The sequence below is a fragment of the Macadamia integrifolia genome, chromosome 11, assembly GCF_013358625.1.
Source record: "Macadamia integrifolia cultivar HAES 741 chromosome 11, SCU_Mint_v3, whole genome shotgun sequence".
NCBI lineage: Eukaryota > Viridiplantae > Streptophyta > Magnoliopsida > Proteales > Proteaceae > Macadamia > Macadamia integrifolia.
Window position 1 is genome coordinate 18059926 of NC_056567.1, and position 20190 is coordinate 18080115.

The window sequence follows — 20190 nt, forward strand, 5'->3', positions numbered from 1 at the left end:
GTAACTTACCTTATAGCTGAATCTTCTAACCAGATCCTAAGAGCAGAAATCTCTTCTTTGATCTTCTTCCTTCTTCTATCTTCCCTTTTCTGTCCAAATAAGTGTAATGTGAGAAGAGTGGTCGGTGGTGGCTCTCTTACAGCCCCACTAACCACAATTAAATATATAATATAATATATTATGTATGCATATATGTATATACATATAATTACAGGATACTTATAAAATGCATATGTAGATATACATATATGCATATATTTTTAATTACATAATTAAGACTAATTATGTTTAGATATTAAATTAGTTTATGATTAACTAATTAACTTACTTATCCATGTCAAACCCATGGGAATAGGTCCACCTGTCCAGTTTCCAAAAGTGGGACCCATTTTCAGCCAACTTTGGCCATTCTATTTACATGACAGGCAGGCAGGCCTGTCATGTCCAGAATCCTCTAGTCGGTTGAGCCAGACTTGCTCTCCCTTTGGGTCTATTGTATTCCCTATCACTTCTAATCCATTTTAAGGGTTAATAATTACCTGCTGGCCCACTTTGCTTGCTGACTCTTCAAACACTGTTGGCAGGAGGCATAAGCACATGTTGGGTCATCCTTTCCTTCTTGATATTCCAGTGCTACCAGTCAAGCTAGTGTTGGCTTCTCTAATCTGCTACTTTGACCATCTATACTCTTATGGGGCTGAAAATTTACCAATGAGATGGATAAATGATTCTATAGAGCATAAACCCAATTTCCATTATTTCTTGCCATAAAATTGATGAATCTACTAAATTCACCATGGTCCATGAACATTACATTTTCCTTTTTATTTCACCTCCTTTTATTTGGGGGTTGTAAAGCTTAATAGCAAGAGAATGACATGATTTTGTTTTCTTAAAATATTGATTGAATCTTGATCATTGATCCTTTTAATACACATGAAACTCCACTCTCATTATATGGCTAGATTATTTCCTTCACTCAAATTATTTTCAAATGTGTTTATTGGTCATTTACAAAAGAAAAAAAAATCCAAATCACAAAAAAATAGAATACAAGTTATGATTCTATCACATATTTTACGGTAAAACAAACATGGCATAAGTGAACTCTTTTGGTGGAATCTAATCAAATAAATAAAGGGTGATGGTGATCTGAGTGCAAGATTGTTGTACTTTAACACCTCAAAAAACTAGCTTCCTAACGAAGATCCGAATCAGTTCAAAACAGAGCTTAATCCCAGTAGTTGTGCACGTTTCTTTTTTCTTGATCGATTACCATATCTCCTAGAAAGGTATGGGACTTCAAGCAAAGTTCTTTCTCCCTTATATATTTTAAGGAGAAGGTTCCATGAAAGGTAGTGTGGCCACTACACTAGTGTAAGGCTGGTGGAGTGCATCGATCTGAATTAGAATCGGACCCTGACGATTCCATCACCGATTCATGTTTTTTAAAACACTGAGCTCGAGCCTGCCGCCCTAAACTACAATTTTTTTCTAGACAGAGAAGCCATCATCGTCGTTGAAACGCTAAAAGGTTTCTTGTTGAGGTTCTCTACTTCCCTCAGAACTGCATCTCAAACGACCATCATTTTCCTTTCTTTCAAGATGGCTTCACTGTAATTCTCTCTTTCCGTCTTTGCAAGTCGAACCCATCACTTTGTTTCTTCTTCTTATATTTTATTTTTTATTTTTTTCTCTTTGATATGCCTTTTAATTCCTTGTCGACGCTTGGCACCTCATGACCGCTTCTCGATTTTGCTCTTATCACTTGGAGACAACTATGATAGATGTCCTCCCAAGAACAATATATTTGAGTTGGATGTTGTTTTTGTGTTTGTGTGGTTATAATTCAGAAAACCCATTAATGAATTTTTACAAAAGAGAAAGGAAATTATTTTTGAGTTGTATGATTTTATGCCATTCCGAAAATTCTATTGAAAATAACACAGATTTTGCATCTTCTGGCCCAAATTTACAAACCCTTGTTTTTTGTTAGCTTTTGGTCATATTATCCTTCAGCCCCTCCCACTTCTCCGTGGGTGAATGATGACCTTATTACTTTATTGAAGAAAATCATAATACAACAACAAAGTGGTAAGGTTCTCCAGAAGGCAAAACCTTGATAAAAACTCCAAGTCCAAGATAGCGAGGCCCACTATAATCTGTTGGCGTTTTCACTGGTGATTGTTGTTCAACTACAATGCCTTGTTTCACTATTTTCTACTGAGTTCATTTTATTATCTTTTTATTATTTGGGTGTTAATTGCTATGCTTATGTTATCCTCTGGATCTCTTCTTGCTTAATTTTCAGCTGCAGTGCTTATCTTATCATCTGGATCTCTTCTTGTTTATATGAAAAGAAAAGGGCAAGAGTTTTTTGTCCTTGGGAGGCCCTTGCGGTGCACAACCCGAGGTAGGGGCACATTGGTCATTGCATGTCCCTGTCTGTGGTGCATGGGCCCCTCACCGCTCACGAACAGAAACCTTTGTCCCAAAAGAAAAATATTCATTGAAGGGAAAGGAATTTATTCAAGTAGTGACTAATAACTTTCGTGCCTCTCTCTTCTCTCTAAATATTTGGGTCACTCTTCTTGGCCAAAGGTGTCATAGGATCTTACCAATGGAATTAATGATTTGTTTTTTTTTCTGTTGAGGCTTACTCTCTTAGTTGTTCCTTGTAGGTAACACATCCATGTGCAAAATGATAGCAGCCATTTCTTGGGTGCCTAAAGGGGTTTCAAAATCTCTTCCAGTTGTGGCAGAACTACCTTCTAAAGAGGCAATTGAAGAGATACTGAAGAGTGGTGCTTTAGAGAGAAGGTAGGACTTGCTAACTCATTCATGTTATTACTTTAACTAAGCATTTTGGCTGTTTCATGCAAAATTGTCAAAGGATAGGATTGACTCCATTCCACACTTCCAAGGAACCTGCAAAAGCGGGATTTGTACTATTTTATGGTGCTTATGAATTTTGTCTTTTATTGGGGGAAGATAATGGTATCTAGACTCAGTGTGATTGGCATTATCATTTACCATCACTGTAGTTATTTTGAATTTCATTACATCTTTCAAAGATCTTTTATGAATGTGATGACTTCTAAGGGGACTTTATCAAGTAATGTAAAAAAATAAGGAGAAGAGACAAAAATCACACACATGATTATGCATCCATAGCTAAAAAGTGGCCTAAGAAAGCTATGCTTGGATAGCTTGAACTCAGTGATTTTTGCTGATCACGAGCCTCACGGCATCAATGAGACACAGGTATTCAGTAAAGATACATTAATGTTTTCAGATTTCGTGTTCTTTAACTTTGTATAGCTGTGAGGGAGAAGAACAAACATATTTTGGTATTTAACCTGAGTTTAGTTACGTGAACACTTCAAATTATGAGCCATACCCTATCTGTCACTTTCATGATAGCTAATGAGAACACAAGAAATGAAATATTTGCGCTTCAAAGTTGGATGGCTTGCCACTTCCGGGTAACATACTTCTGTCCTTTCTGCATCTGTTGATTCTACTGCCTCTCCCTCCCTACCTCACTACCTCCCTCGTTCCTCTTTTCCTCTTCACTCCTTCATGGGTTAAAGCCCTTAAGCATGGTGTTAAATGGTGTATTCCAGGAAGGATAATGGCCTCTTAGTAGTTGGACCCCTTTAGCATCCAAAAGCTTACTCATATATACCAAGCAGAGTAGGACTTGAATGGGGGAAGTAATACAGATCTAACAGCCAATGTTCTTCTACATATTGCATGATCGATCTTGTTCGGAAGATTTGATTTGGAGTGTCCTTTACATTTTAATCAATCTTTGGAATTTCATATTTCAACTCCATTTTGATTTCTGTTGAAACTAAAATATTTTCGGTGAAATTCAGTCCTTTTGCAAATTTTGGTCCATTTAGTCACAATGCAGTTTAGGTTGTCATTTTTTTTCGATTTTGATCAAACCCGAAATATTTTGCATAATTTTGGTTGTTTGATAATTAAATTTAATTGTATTGCGATGAGGCTAGAACCCTTGAAAAAAGTACTGTGTAATGCCCTACCTTCCATAGTACACTTGGAAATAGATTATAGATATGCAAAACTAAATTGGATGGAAATGCAAAACAATAAGGGTTCCCAATTCTGCAGACAAGCTTTAGAGAAAAAGAGTTATTTTCTTGATGGCGTCTCATTGGTAGGTACAATCAACCTAAGGTTTGGCAGATATCATTTCCCTGTCTAAAAGGGAACAACTACATCTAAATGAACTAGTAACTTCAAACTTGACTTTGGTCATGTGGGAAAAAAAAAATTCAACATAGGTGATATATTAAGAAACCTCTTTCTTTTGTGTTAATAAGTGCTAATTTGCGAATACTATGTCAATGGAAAACTGGAAATTAACAAAAGGAAACTGACACGTGGCACTACTGAAATCAAAATTAAAAGTTAAGGGCTTGTACTGTACATATAGAAGCAATATTTCCACAATGATTTCACGTATCATCCATGTCACGGTTATAATTAGGTTAATGTTGCTTGTGAATTGTATGCTTTGGACTTCTTGGAAGCTAAATCATAAGCTTTTTCATGTCTTTGCCAAAATGTGCCATTATACTACGTTCTGTGATGATATTATGTGGCCCTAAAAATAAAAAGTGATGGAACATTGTTCCATTGTTGCAACGCATTTAGTTTGGTGCTCATCAGCTGCACCATACTTTGTTAGTCCATTTGCTTTTCTAGTTTCTCTCTCAACTCTTTCTCTTCCCTTCCTGTGTTGCATGCATTCCTCTACTGGGTAATGGGTATATTTGAACTTAACCCCACCCAAAGTGCGTTGAGTTGTTTTGGAGGGCACTATCATCCTATGATTTTAAACCGTCATTTTTTGTCAATTTTTTTTGTTGCATGTGTTTCGTTGCTTTAGTACATATCTACCTATCTAATGTGCTTAAAATAATGCAAAAATATCTGTTCTTGCATAGGTTCATGCTTCATAGTTTATACGTACAAGCTTACATACATATATCCATAGAAACATAATCATTGCATTACCTACTGTGACTTGCCCGACCAATTCCATGAACAGGAAAAAACTATCATTGGATATTTTAGTAAGTGGACTTACCATCTTAGTTTATTTAAATGAATACCCCTGGATACCTTTTTATGCCATCGGGAGAGCTAATTTCACCCGTTGGTTATGTAATCACTGTCGTACATGCTTATACACAATTTGTGTACATATGTAATCTCTATTTGGAGGAAGGGAAACAACAATATGTTTGACTATTCTGATTCTTAAATCAAGGAGATGAGCTGTAAAGTAAAATATCTTCTTTCTTGCTGATCTGAATTGCGTAAAAATTAACAACTCATCATCTGAGATAGAAAACCTGTTTATTTGTATGGAGGTTGGGGGGTGGGGTGGGCGGTGTGGTTGTATTCTCCAGCTATTTTTGTTCTCCCTCTTACTGCTGCTGTTTATTTTTTTTTCCCCATGTGATAAATTCTTCACTCCCGCAAAGAAAATGATCCTATTGAATCTCTTTTTTGATTGAGCTCTTCCTATGATTAATCTCTATTTTTATTTCTGTATAGTTCTGAAATCTGTTTCATTGTACAGTGGAGATAGTGAGAATAAGGAAGATGAACACATGGATGTTGATGCGGCCAAGCAGACAGATGATGTTTCCCATGCATTGGCAACGGCAGATGTAGTTAGCAAGACATGTAATACAAGTTCTGGGATGAATTCCAAGACATAACGGATGGTCTTAGGGAGCTTGACATGGATCACTATGATGAAGAGGATGATGGTTACTTCAATGAGTTATTTGCATATGCTTATATACTTTCAATCTTTTTCCTACCTTATTTTGTTACCTTAGTCGGTAGGACTTACACTTATGTTGATCATCCATTTGAGCTATGGGCTAACATTGTAAGAGAATGGAGGTCCTAAAATCTCAACAAACAATATCTAAGTAAGAACTTTCAAAAAATCCTAACAGAATTTTTATTTGAATGTATTACAAAAAAAAAACGTGTTTCTTTTTTATTAACCTCAGGCATTGAGCTGTTTAGCACCGGCCTCGGAGACGCCTATTATCCAAGTAATGACATGGACCCATATCTGAAAGATAAAAATGTAATCTTTGTTACTTTCTTATTTGCAATTTAGCAATAGATGTTCCATATCTTGGTTTATTATTGCTTGAGCTGCACTGCTATCTCCAACAGGATGAAGATGATGAGGAAATTGAGGATTTGGCCATAAAACCATCAAACATAGTTATATTTTGTGCTCGTAATGAGGATGATGCCAGTCATCTTGAGGCATGTGATAGTTTTTTTGAACAGGAATTGCATTCACTATTGCCTCCCTCTATAGCATTCACTCATTGTGTGATGATGAGCTTTTCTGTAAAAAAAAGCACAAATAACTTTAATTTGTAGGTTTGGATATTCAAGGACTGAGATGATGGTGATCCAAACATGTTTGTTCATCATGATATCATCCTTCCAGCCTTTCCCCTTTGCACAACATGGCTTGATTGTCCTCTTAAAGGAGGCAACAAAGGTATGACTAAACATTTCTTTTGAAGTTTAAGGTGTGCTTGATATTCGATTCTATGTATTTTATTCAATGTAGTGTTTGATTTTGTTCAAGAAAGTCCTAAAGAAATATCTATGTCTGGGTTCTGTATAAGAGTTCCAAATAACCAAGAAAAAAAGGTTTATGCTAATTCTAACATGGGAGAGGTTCTCTAAGAAAACGACATAGAGAAGTGCACTAATGAGGTGCGTTAAAGCGCTATCATACATTAGAGGATAGCGAGGTCATTTCATGTGAGGAAAGAGATAGACATGGAGGTGCTAGCATACCCTACCCTAGCGGTTCAGAAAACCTTTTTTCAGCCTTATCCCAACTAAATGGAGTCAGCTACATGGGTTTGTGCAAATTATAATGAGTATAATTTGTTTCTCAGCTAATTGGTGACTAAAACATAGCTCATAAAAAATATAATGCCTAGTAATGGTGAAAAAATCTTTATAGTGCAAAAATTAATTGTGTTGATGTTAGTTGGATGTCGTATGGAGAAAAAGGTTCTCGAACTAAGTACAAAGCCTTTTGGTTAAAGTATTGGTGTGTATGATACTGTATCGGCCAATACACATTGGCATGTGTTGGTATACACTCACTGATACGATAAATGTATTTATAAAATTTTTGGGTATTGATGAGTAGCTGAGTATCGAACTGTAAGGGCGTAGCCGGTGCATAGGGCTTCCGCATGTGCAAGGTCTAGGGAGTGAGAACTACGTAGCCTTACCCCTAGAATGTCAAGAGGGCTGTTTCGACTGCTTAATCACCAGGTTGCAACATTCGTACCATACCTTTAGACCAAGTGTGCCCCTTATTCGACGATTCCCGTCGACACTCATCGATACGTACATTTTCCTGAATAAATAAAAGTTAAGGGTATTAGTACATATCGAACCATGTTGGCTGATATGGTACCAATACAGCTCCATAAGCTCGATACATCTTTGAAGGAGCAGAATGCCTTTTATGAAACTAGAATTGTAAACAGACGCAAGTTTTTGGGCATTTTTCTCTTCAAAATTACCCTTAGTAAACGACTCCACAAAAAAAAAAAAAAAATCTAGCAGGGGGCTTTGCCTCCCTACACCTCCTTATGCAGGGGTCCTCCTACCCCCTTGCAACCCACATGGCCCGCTTACTGGCATGTGGGACCACCATTATTTGGGAAAAATCTCCAGTATGTGTTGGATTAAATTGAGATTAGGCTTCACCAATAACAAGAAAGTGCACAACATCACCCTAGTTGCTCCTATTCTTAAAGAACCTCATTTTTTTGAACAATTTCAATTGAATATAGTGTTCTCCATTTTAGTCTTTATGCATGATATGATATGACACCCTGCGAGATGTATCTTAAATTTAGATTGATACCGATACTTTAATCCTTGCTAGTGGTCCTAGTGAAAGATTATTGTACACTTACATGAGTTCCGAATTCTGATTTCAGCATTAATCCCTAGCTCCACTCTATCTTAAACCTCTACTTAGGAATGCAAATTCCTATTCCCAAACCAATTAGATTTTAGTTTTTTCTTCCCCCCTTAACCCATTTGCCAACAGAAAGAAGAAGTGATGAAGTGAACTACTAGTCTCTGCAATCCTCTTTCTTTGTCATCATTATTGAGATCTAGATAAGTGGTGTGATTCCAAGAATAGCCAACCAATAAGTTGGGCATGCATTGCTACGGATCCAACAATCAAAGTGATGCAAACTTATACAGTGTCATCTCATGGATTTTAGTTTGATTTAGGAGATTATCCTCTACCTCTTACCTTGACTCTTATCATTGTTTGCACCATCTGTTAATTGGACTGTAAGTTTATTAGTCATGCTCGCTTGCTCTATATTTTTCCCTCCTAAAGTACTTGTTCTTTTTGGCAGGAAACTTCATAGCAGTTGGCTCAATGGAACCTGCAATTGAAATATGGGACATGGACCTTGTATGTGGGCCTTATCTATTTCTTAGTTATTGATTGATGCAAGTCCATGTTTAAGAGACTACTCAGCAATAATTTGTATTAAGACCTATTATATGCTTCTTGTTTTCAAATTGACGAAGTCCAACCTTACGTATTATAAGGTGGAATTTCTAAGAAGAAGAAAAAAGGAAAGAAGGTTGGCATTACATATTTGCTTCTTGCATATCCCATTGTTTAATGAGATATGCTTTGAAACTATAATTTTTCATATGATGCAAATACTTGTCATGGTTGGATTCTTTTATGTATTGACAGAAACTTTGTTATCATACACCCTCTTCCCCCCCCCCCCCAAAAAAAAAAATTGTCTCTTCATAATTTTAAGGGAAGTGAGTTATAGTTTGATAAAAAGTTTGCGGAAACATTATTGGAGAAATGGGCCCAGAAACAGGTTCCATGGCTAGAGTTATAAAGAAAATAATTATCAACAGTCAACATTCATCCCGCTGAGAAAGATGTTTCAATGCCTTCTTTCCTTTAACCCTTAATGTAGGGCTTGGTCAATGAAGTCCTAACCTACAGTTGGGTCATAGTTATTGATAACAAAGGACTTTAACAGATAGTTCCTGCAACAAATAAACACCGATAACATCTAACCCAGCCAATAGATCAGCTTCAAACTACCATTGAAGGGAGGACCTTGGGTGGTTTTTCACTTTCAAAACTTGGGCTGGAATGGATTGGTTGATCAGGAGTTCCAGGCCCACAAAATTCTCTACAGAAAATCTCCAGAAGTTGAGTTGCAGGATAGGAACTTTCATCTTCAGAACCAGAACCCTTGGAAGTTGGAACTTGATTAGATCAGGCTTCAGGGATCTATAAACAACTCAGCAGTAGTAACAGTGCTTTGATATCTTCTCAGACACCAGGTTGTTGCAGAATATTAAAAATAGAAACAAAGAATCAATGGGGAAGAAGAAGGGAAGAAGGGATGAAAAGGAGATAGGGATATGACCAAGGCCTCTCACCTATGGCTTGGTCTGTCTCTCACAGACCTTGGTATCTCACCATTGGTTTCTCACCGAATAGCACAAAGCAAAACTTCATTTTTTTTTCATTAATCAAATCATGGTCAATAGGAGCCCCTCAAAGATTTATAACCCACTATTATCATCAATTACATCGTTAAAACTTGTTGAAGTTCTAGGGGAAATACTGTCCTGTCGGGCTTAGTGTCCTTTTTACCATTGTAATAAGTATGTTCGGGGTATTTTAGACCTCTAACCTAACCCTTTTTTAAGTCGTATATATATAAGGAGGAAGAGTCGGCGAAAGTGACCTAACACAAAATTACAGGCTGCCTCTCTAGACTATTCGATGGCCTTATCTCTTTCTTCTTGTTTGGTCTTGGTTTGATTACTTAGATTCTAGTTTGCAACATGGTATCAGAGCCTCAATCAAATCAAGGGTGTCTTCTTCTCTCTCTGTTGATTTTTTGTTGATTTTCTTATTTGTTTGAAAACCTTGTGGTGTGCAGCCACCTATTGCTGCTCCTATTATGCATTTAGCTTCCTTCTCCATTAATGGAGTGCTTTTATATTGTCTACTTGATTATCTATTACTGCTTGGTTGGAGTAGCAGTAGATAAATTGATTTTGGTGCTTCTTCTTGGTTGATGTCTACGGCTTCTTTTTGGGATATGTTTGGTATTTCTCCTATGGTTGCTGGTTTTCTTGCTTTATAATCCTCTGGTACATGACTCTATAAGGATATGTGCTCCATTGGTTGATGCTCCATCAAAACCATAAGAAATTAATTTCTCTCTGGGACTGATTTATGGTTTTCTACGCTACTTGCAAGATTATCTACTGCTGGTTTGTTTTTGTAATACCCTACTTCTTAAACCCAGTCTGATTTCACGGTTGACCCGGTTTAACTATGTAGGACCCGAACCGGAGAGAGTTAGAACGGGTTCCTTATGGACTATGATGGCAAGGGTGACCTTAAACACTGGTTGGCCCGACGAGTCCGAGCCAGTGCCAGAAGAGACAGGAATACCCAAGCCGTGTACATACACCTATCATAAGGCCATGTACGGATAAAGTAAGTATTTTAGCTGTATATTAAGGTGTATACGTATATTACATCGTATGCCAGGGGTGGGGTTCGCGCCGAGGCCCGAACTCTGTCAAAATCCCAAGTTTTGGCCCTCAGGTGGGCGGACAGGTGGGCGCACCCACCCACCTGAGTGACCCATCCAAGTGAATTAGTAATTAATTAAGAAGTATATATAGCATTTATGATTTTATTTTCTTTTCATTTATGACACTCGTACGTTGGTGAGGATAGTAAAGAGGAGAGAGAAAAGAAAGGGAAGAAGAGCGGAAGAGAAGGAACAGGAAGAAGAGAAGGATTTCAGTGGCGCCGAAGCTTGATCTTCCCATTCCGGCGCCGGAAGAGTGATCTTCAACACTAGATCTACATTTAGAGGTAAGCAAAGTTGGGTTCCTTAAACATTCACCATACCCAAGTAAAACCCTTGATTCGAGTAGGGTTTCTTGAGATCTTGTAAATCCCCTTTGAAATGATGAATCTAAGGTTTAATAGATGATTTATGTGTTGATCTTGAAGGATTTGAAGAGGTATTGACAAGGTTGGAGAAGCATTGTGGATTTGAAGTGATTTTGAGGGTTTAAAGGTGTTCTTGAGCAAAGAAGGTAAGATGGCTTCCTATTCCTTAAATCTAACCTAGATCTAGGCTAGAACCATCCTATAAGATATTGAAAGTGTGAAGAATGGGTTTGGAAAAGCCCCATTTGAATCCCCAAAGAATGGAGGAAGTTGGGAAGAAACAACAGTTTTTCTGCTAAGACCGGTGGGCAAGACCGGTTGGCCATCTGGCCCGCCTGTGGGCACCCGCCTGAGAGGGCAGGGCCAGACCGGTAGGCCAATCGATGGCCCAAGCTGCCCGCAGGTCCAGACCGGTGGGCCAGACCGATGGGCCAGACAGGTGGGCTGTCTGACCCACCTGAGAGGCCCCGAATGTGATTTTTACGTCCGATTGGACCCAAATCGGACGTGCGACCTTCTTTTAACGTTCTAAACATGATTTTATCATCGGATCTTATTAATTTTGATCCTAAGATGGTGAAATAATAACCCCGCTCACTCATGTTAGGTTCACCAAATCCTACGCTTCTCGCACCGGATCTCACCCGTACCGAGCGGGAATCCTTGTACACTACAGATAAGTGGGGAGAGGACGTTTGGCCTTGTTTCAAGGCATTGTTTGGCATTCATTTAAATGTATCTAGTCTAGTCATGCCATCATGAATATGCTATGTAGATTAGTCATCCTCACGTTGTTATGCATGTGTTTTATGTTACTTTCTAAATGCCAAGTGATGAGATGCTTATGTGATGAATGTTGACATCATTGTGCATAATGCATTAATAGACTAGATTCGGTAGTCGGCTTGGACACGAGTGCATTGGTGGCCCATGGTATGGGACGCGGTGGCACTATGCAATCGTACTATTGTCATATAGGAGCATGCGGTTTAGGATTTTCACCATCCCGTGCTACGACCCTTCCCAACAGGGGTTAAGGTTTTAGGTTACCATTTGGGGGGAAGCAGTGGTCGCAGTTATCGGGTCACTGTGGCAGTTAGACATAACGCCCGGTGGGCCTTCTCCGACAGCCCTATGAGAGTATCGCAGGATGGAGTTCGCGGCTCGTACCCAGAGTATACGCGCACTGTGGCTGTAGTAGCACTAAACCGAAGACTTAGTAATGTTGCTTAGGTGGATGTGATTTAAAATGTAATGCATAGCATGTAGTGCATATGATTGTGTTTCGTTGTGCGGACTGTTGTGTGGTCCATCTTTCCACTACTGAGCTAGTGAGATCATTCCACGTGTGCACCCCTTTTTAGATGATTTTGCAGGTCATACATCTGAAGAGTACGGGGTGGGTCCCACAGTCGAGTTCCCCAAAGAGGACTGGTGGGCCCCTGAGGGGTTAGAGCATGGCACTGACTACTCATACGAGAGTTATGCTGCGGGACCGCAGTTCTGACGTAGTGCTGAGCTCCACTTTTGAGGTTGAGCTGAGCTCTACCATATGATGCCGAGCTGGGCTCAACCCTTGATGCCGAGCTGAGCTCTAGCCTTTGATACCGACCCGAGCTGTGTACTCTGATTTTTTATGGTTTCCTTTATGTACTTGATATGTAAATTGTATTTTTATTGTGTAAATATCATGCCTTCGGGCCCACATGTATATAACTATTGTATCACAATTCGGGTATCAAGTATTATGGGAATATTCACAGGTAAACCTAGTCTTCCGCTGATCTGATAAGTTTTTATTAGTTGTGTGTATGTTGTGGTGGAATACAGTATCAGAAGATCCTGGCAGGTTTGGGTTAACCGGTGTTGACCCGGTCACTGGCCCGGTTCAGTGTGAACGGGGTGTGACAGTTCTTCTAGTCCTACTCAGCCATTAATCTGGTATGATTTATAGTTGATTATTTGGCCTTTGTGCTACTATTCTATTTCCTATCGATTCAGGGTGGTTTCAAAACCCTAAAACCCTTGATTTTTCTTGTGGGCTTGGTTTTACTTCCTTTACTGCTGATTATTTTTGCTAGTCACCTTGGTACTTATTGTTATGGCTGATAACAAGTCTACCAACCCTACTACTACTATTACTACATCTTCTTCGAATTCAATGAATGTGACTATTAACTCTATTAAGCTCAAGGGTAGTTCCAACCATTTTTCTATGGGCTCAGGCTACAGAAGTTTATATCATGGCTTGCAACAAGCTTAAGTATCTCACATCTAAGCCTTCTTCTATTGATAGTGGCTACGGTGAGTGGATGAAGGAGAATGACATTACTCTGATATGGTTATCAATGTTATGTTCCAAACCACTACTAAGGGTGTTTGGGATGATTTGAAGGATACCTACTCTCAGGAGAAGATCATGAATAATGCTTATGATTTGTTTGAGAAGTTGTTTCAGCTCTAACAATCGAATAAGTCTCTCGAAGACTATTACAATGCTTTCAAATGCCTTGTTGGGGAATTGAATGTGTTTCAACCCCTTACCATTGGTATAAATAAACTCAAGGCTCAACGTGATGAATTTTTTGTATCCAAGTTTATTGCTGGTCTGAATTCTAATATGAAGAGTGTCAAGGGTTACATACTTGACGGTGAGAGTGTTCCCACACTTGCTGATATTTCTTGTCTTTTGCACATTACTTTTGGTAAATTTGACTCCTCGCCCAAGGATAATTCTGCTTCAATTAGATGGTCGTGGCTTTGGAGGAGGTAGTAGTGGTGGTCATTGAGGTACTGGAGACTGTGCCAATTGACAGTGAACTCATTGTGGTAAACTCAACCCTATGGTTGATACGTGTTAGGCCAAGCATGGCAAGCCAGAATAGGCAACTCAATTTTCCGAGCCCTTGGAGATTTTTTGGTGTCCTCCTTCTCCAGGATGAGTGAAGATGAATACGGATGGGTGTCCCTTAGGGAATCTGGGGAAAGCTGGCATTGGTGGGATCTTAAGGAATGAGCGGGTTGAGGTTATGTTGAACTTCATGGAAGCAGTTGGGATCAGGACAAATTTTGAAGTAGATTTTTGGGCAGTTATTTCTGGTCTTGAACCCACTCAATCCTGTAATGTCCAAAAGCTGTGGATTGAATGCGACTCAGTGGTTGTAGTTATCCTCCTCTCGCGTGCATATGTGCCTTGGTTTTTTCTTCAAAGATGGAAAAATTTGGGTTCTTATCTTTGTCGTATCCAATGAAAAATTACCCATTACCACCGTGAAGTCAACACTATAGCAGATTTCCTGTCAAAGTCTGCTCCGAAGTATGATATCTCTGAAGCTGTTTCCACTTGGTCTCCTTGGCTTAGTATGGAGCTGGACAAGGACGCTTCCATGCGTCCTTGGAACAGATTTTTGTAATCTTTTTTCTTTGCTTGAGATAGTTCCGTTTCCTAAAGGGTTTTAGCCTGCTGATGGAAATGCCGAAGGTGGGTTATTTTCCCTGGGATTTGGCTAATATGATTATGGCTTGTTAATCCTCTGTACACTAATTTTCCTATTTTAATATACAATTTTGATCTTCTAGCGGAAAAAAATGCACCATCAGTTAATGTTGAAGAGAGGTTAGAAGAGCTTGAGAAGATTGAATCACTTAATGGATTTATTTTAAGTTGTCTTATAGCATTTAATTACATAACAATACTAGCAATATAAATGATGATGGTCTTTACTGATTTCTAGCTTGATTGCATTATTAATTAGTTATTGTTGGTGATTGTGATATTATTAATTTGATGTAAAGCATGTTGTTCTATTTCTCAAGTATCAAGAGGGGGTGACTTTTGTATTTTTGTATTATTATTAATTTGTATGAGAATTTTTATTTCTACATTTTCATGGTTATTATTTCTCTTTTTGATTGCTTATTTCTTTTCTTTTTCTTTTGATAGGTCATTTCATCCTATGTGGCTATAGATCTGGATAATCTGGCGGATAACACTTAATTGGACTATGTTAGGTGTGTTGAGGTATCTTCTTGAAGCCATGGAACTTATCTATGTTTTACATGATTAAATTGATTACATTGATATTTAAGTTTGTAGATGTGATTACTCTTTTTGCTAGGTATCCTGAACATTTTAATTGTCTATTGATCATTTGGTCTATTGGTGCTTTATTTTTTATTTATTTTTTATTACAATGCGTAGGACACAAATGTTAGAAACAAGTTCAATCACGGTTACTCCAGACAGGGAAAAAATCGGGGCCAACTCGGCTTGCTAGGATCAATGAGGGCTGGGTTGGGTTGGGTTGGTATGAATCCAACAGGACTCGGCTTGGACATGAGTTTGACAGTGTTGGCGTTGGACCTGGGTTGAGTTTTGAGGACCTGTTAAGACTCTAGCCCAACCCAATTTTATTTCATCCCTATTGGTTATTGTACATGTATGCTTTTTCAATGTTTAGATGTCAAGAAAAAAAGAGGCAAAAATCATAATGATCCAATGATTTTTTTGTGTCTAATCTCTCAATTTATTTATTTTTTTGAACTTTATTTTCTTAGCATCCAACTATAGCCTTAATTACACTAAATATTTGGGATTAAGCCTTGTAGAGATTGTGGTTCACTTCATTTCCATTCCTCATTTTCTAACCTCAATTCAAGTCTTTACAACATGCGATACTGCATTTTGATGCATTTTTGGTACTTTATATCGACCCCCACAAGATTCTTTCTAAGAGTAGGAAGCAAAGGTGTAATCCATTTTCTTGATGGCAAAATCTTCAGTTGTTGATAGCAAAGCCAAGTTGTTAAATCCCCTCCTAACGGAGAAGGGAAAGAGATCTTCCCAAACTCCTACCCTGGGATGTCCTGATCATCAGAGCATCATAATGTCCATGCAGTAGCTACATAAGATTTAAGGGCACAAAGGGACCTATTTGACCATGTATTTGGACCCTCCCAAGGCTCAAGTTCCCCTAGCACAAACACCTAATATCCTTCACTCATAGTTTCCTTGTGCTTACAAAAAAAAAAAAAAAAAAAACTACAGTTCACTAGTTCAGTTCAGTCACATTTTCCTTATGCTTACAAAATTGAAAAGCGCTACAATTCACTCTTACCTAATGAACTATTATCCTTGAGGACCTTGACTATCTATCACGTGACTCTAAATCAATGGACAACATACTGTATAGTAGAGAATAATACACTTAGTGAAGCTTAGTCACTGGAAAAAAAAAAAAGCATAGTGAAGCCTATAGAACCCTATGGGAAAAAAAATATGCAGTGAAGTGTCACATTTCACAATCTGCCACATGACAGTACAAGGGTAGGACTTTATTTTTGTATGTTATTTTTTTTTAAAGGGTCTTAAGGCAAATATCATTCACAAATGTTAGGCAATGATGCATGTAGAACATTTTGGATGTCCTTCGAAAAGGGAGGAAGCCAAAAGCCTCGGCACAGATAGGAGAGGGAGGACCCACTTGGAAAAGGCATGGGCCAAGCCATTTTCTGCCCTACTAATATGCAAAAAATTACAAAGAGAGAAAAGAGATTTCAGAATTTTGATATTGATGAGGCAAAATCGGACCAGCAGATTGGCGCGGACCAGAAAGGCCACTTGCCTAAACTCCCACCTCGCCGAGCTCTCGCCTCGACTTCCCCTAGGCCGAGCTCTTGCCTCGGTCACTTATAGGCCGAGCTCTCACCTAGGTCACCTTTAGGCAGAGCTGTTGCCTCGATCACCTTTAGGTCAAGCTCTCGCCTCGGTCACTTTTAGGCCGAGCTCTCACCTCGGCTTCCCCTAGGCTGAGCTCTCATCACGGCCATCATTGATCCGAGCCTTTCCCTTGAGGAAATCATAGCTAGGTTGGTGTCATGACTTGACACAACACACAACCAACATAACGTGGGGAACTGCTCCTAATTTTCAAGAACCACAATCCGAGACGCTCGTAAGGAAGAGTCCTACCACCTCCTGAACTCAGAACAACCTACGCTCCAGGAGCCCAAGACATTCACACCAGTAGCAGATATTCTAGGAATCTTCCCAAGAATCAGGAATAGTCGTGGTATTAAGAGGAGAAAACCACCCACTAGAATGGGACTCTTTTCAACCAAATCTCTTGGATCACTGCCTATAAGAAGCAAGGTAAGCCTCAGGAAAGGGGATGGATCATTCTTTTTTATAATTGACTTTTTTAACTGTTGTGGAGAGAATCTGATTTAAGCATCGGAGAGTTCTCTGTCGGATCAACCCGACTCTCTTTTGTCTATCTTTCGGTGTAGGTCTAGAGAAAAACACCGAGTCTTGGTAGGAAGACTGCCTGGTAAATTTTCGTCACATCAGATTGGCGCCATCTATGGGAAAACTAAAACAAAAAGCCTAAAAGTCAATGCAGCTATGCAGTGAACGAGTTGTATCACCCACTTCCCCTAAAACAAGATCTTGACGGTCTCAACATCCGTGGACCACCGGAAAACACCCTAGGGCAGAAACAGAACCTCCTACCCCAACGAAGGGACCAGCACGGCCTCCATCTGTAATAGTTGTCACAGAAGAATGAGCACTAGCAACAAGGCCGCCAGCAACGACAACTCAGGCCGCCAGCAACGACAACTCAGGCCGACCCCATGAGGAACTACTCTATTTCTAAACCCGTAGAGATCGCCAAATAGATCCAACACTTGTAGAGACAAATGCTCAAGACTAACAACCTTGTGAGGACATTCATCAGGCAATTTGGATCAGCTTTGCCAGATCCACCTACAAGCAACAGGATAGCACCGGCTCTCAGATGAAGTCACACTAGCTTGACTAGCCCTCGTAGGCATAGGAATCGGTGCAAGCCACCGCCAAATTCCTAACCCAAGCTGAATGGGCTTCCACACACCAAAAGGTCACAAGGCAACAGTGTAACACCTCCCGCAGAGCCAAGCAAATGCACGAAGCATTCTGTCTGCAGGTCTAGGGTCTCCCCTCCAATGGAAGCAAGTAGCAACCAGCCCGCTCTTATGTAGCCACATGCCGAACAACACACCGAGCCAACTGCCTGATGATGCCCAAATCGTCGAGAGAATTCTCATAGGGAGCGAACCGACCACAAAATCGAGCCGCAGGGAAGTCTAGTCCGATCCCCCTAACAACAACGGACTCTGGTCAATTGAGAAAGGCAAGATTTGGAGAGGTGCCTCCAACAGTTGGCTGAGAAAGTAGAGAGCCTCCAAAAACCAACACCACACCTGGTTTTAGCCCCTGCCCATAATGCTTTTTCAGATGAGATCATGGATGTAGAGCTCCCACGGAATTTCGTCTTACCCACCTTCAAGACATTCTATGGAACCACAGATCCCTTTGACCATCTCTTGTACTATAGCCTTTGCAGCATCCTTGAAGGATGCAACACTTCTATGGATGTCAAGCCTAAGGCCCAAGTCCATATAGAGTTATGATGAGCTCACAAAGGCGTGCTGTCACACCCTGTTCACACTGAACCAGGCCAGTGACCGAGTTAACACCGGTTAACCCAAACCTGCCAGGATCATCAGATACTGTATTCCACCACAGCATACACACAACTAATATAACTCATTAGATCAACGGAAGACTAAGTTTTACCTGTGAATAATCCCATAATACTTGATACCCGGATAGTGATACAATAATTATATACATTTGGGCCCGAAGGCATGATATTTACACAACAAAAATAAAATTCAAATATCAAGTACATAAGGAAATCCACCAAAACAATCAGAGTACACAGCTCGGCTCGGTATCAAGGCTAGAGCTCAGCTCGGCATCAAGGGTTGAGCCCAGCTCGGCATCACATAGAAGAGCTCAGCTCGGCCTCAGAAGTGGAGATCAGCACGGCCTCAAAGGTGGAGCTCAGCTCGGCCTCAGAACTGCTGTCCCGCAGCACAACTCTCACACGAGCAGTTAGTGTCGTGCTCTAACTCCTCAGGGGTCCACCAGTCCTCTTCAGGAAACTCGACTGTGGGACCCACCCCATGCTCCTCAGATGTATGACCTGTAAAATCATCTAAAAAGGGGTGTATACGTGGGATGAGCTCACTAGCTCAGTAAGTAGAAAGATGGACCACATAGCAGTCCACACATCACAACACATCATATGCACTGCATGCCATGCTATACATTTTAAATCATATCCACCTAAGCAACATTGCTAAGTCCTTGGTTTTAGTGCTACTACAACCACAGTGCGCGTATACTCCGGGTATGAGCAGCGAACTCCCTCCCGCGATACACCCATAGGGCTGTCGGAGAAGGCCCACCGTGAGTACTCGGAAAAGTAAAGACAATGCCGTCCATCGGCTCTCAAAAGAAATGTAAATGACTGAAAATAAAGGTGCTGACTCCAGCAATTTAAAAGCAGTACGATTGGCCCTCTTGAATGTACCACCGGGGTTACCGACTGTCCTACATGACCCGTCGGGTGTTATGTCTAACCACCACAGTGACCCGATGACCGCGACCACTGCTTCCCCCCAAATGATAACCCAACACCTTAACCCCTGTTGGGAAGGGTCGTAGCACGGGATGGTGAAAATCCTAATACCGCATGCTCCTATATGACAATAGTACGATTGCATAGTGCCTCCGTGTCCCATTCCACGGGCCACCAATGCACTCGTTTCCAAGCCGACTACGGTATCTAATCTATCAATGCATCATGCACCATGATGTCCACATTCAACATATAAACATCTCATTCAATTGGCATTTAGAAAGTAAATATAGCACATATGCATCACAATGTGAGGAATGACTAATCTACATAGCATATTCATGATGGCATGACTAGACTCGATATAATTAAATGAATGCCAAAAAATGCCTTGAAACAAGGCCAAACGTCCTCTCCCCACTTACTTGTAGCGTACGAGGATTCCCGTTCGGTACGGGTGAGATCCGGTGCGAATCGGGTAGGATTTGGTGAACCTAACATAATTGAGCGGGGTTAGTATTTCACCATTTTAGGATCAAAATTAATGAAATCCGATGACAAAATCATGTTTAGAACGTCAAAAGAAGGTCACACGTCCGATTTGGGTCCAATCGGACATAAGACTCA

General features: G+C 39.9%; 1 pseudogene; it reads left to right on the plus strand.

Annotated features, from left to right (window-relative positions):
- The first annotated feature begins 2701 nt into the window (after positions 1 to 2701).
- LOC122092952 lies at positions 2702 to 8762 on the plus strand (annotated as a pseudogene).
- Positions 8763 to 20190: the final 11428 nt, after the last annotated feature.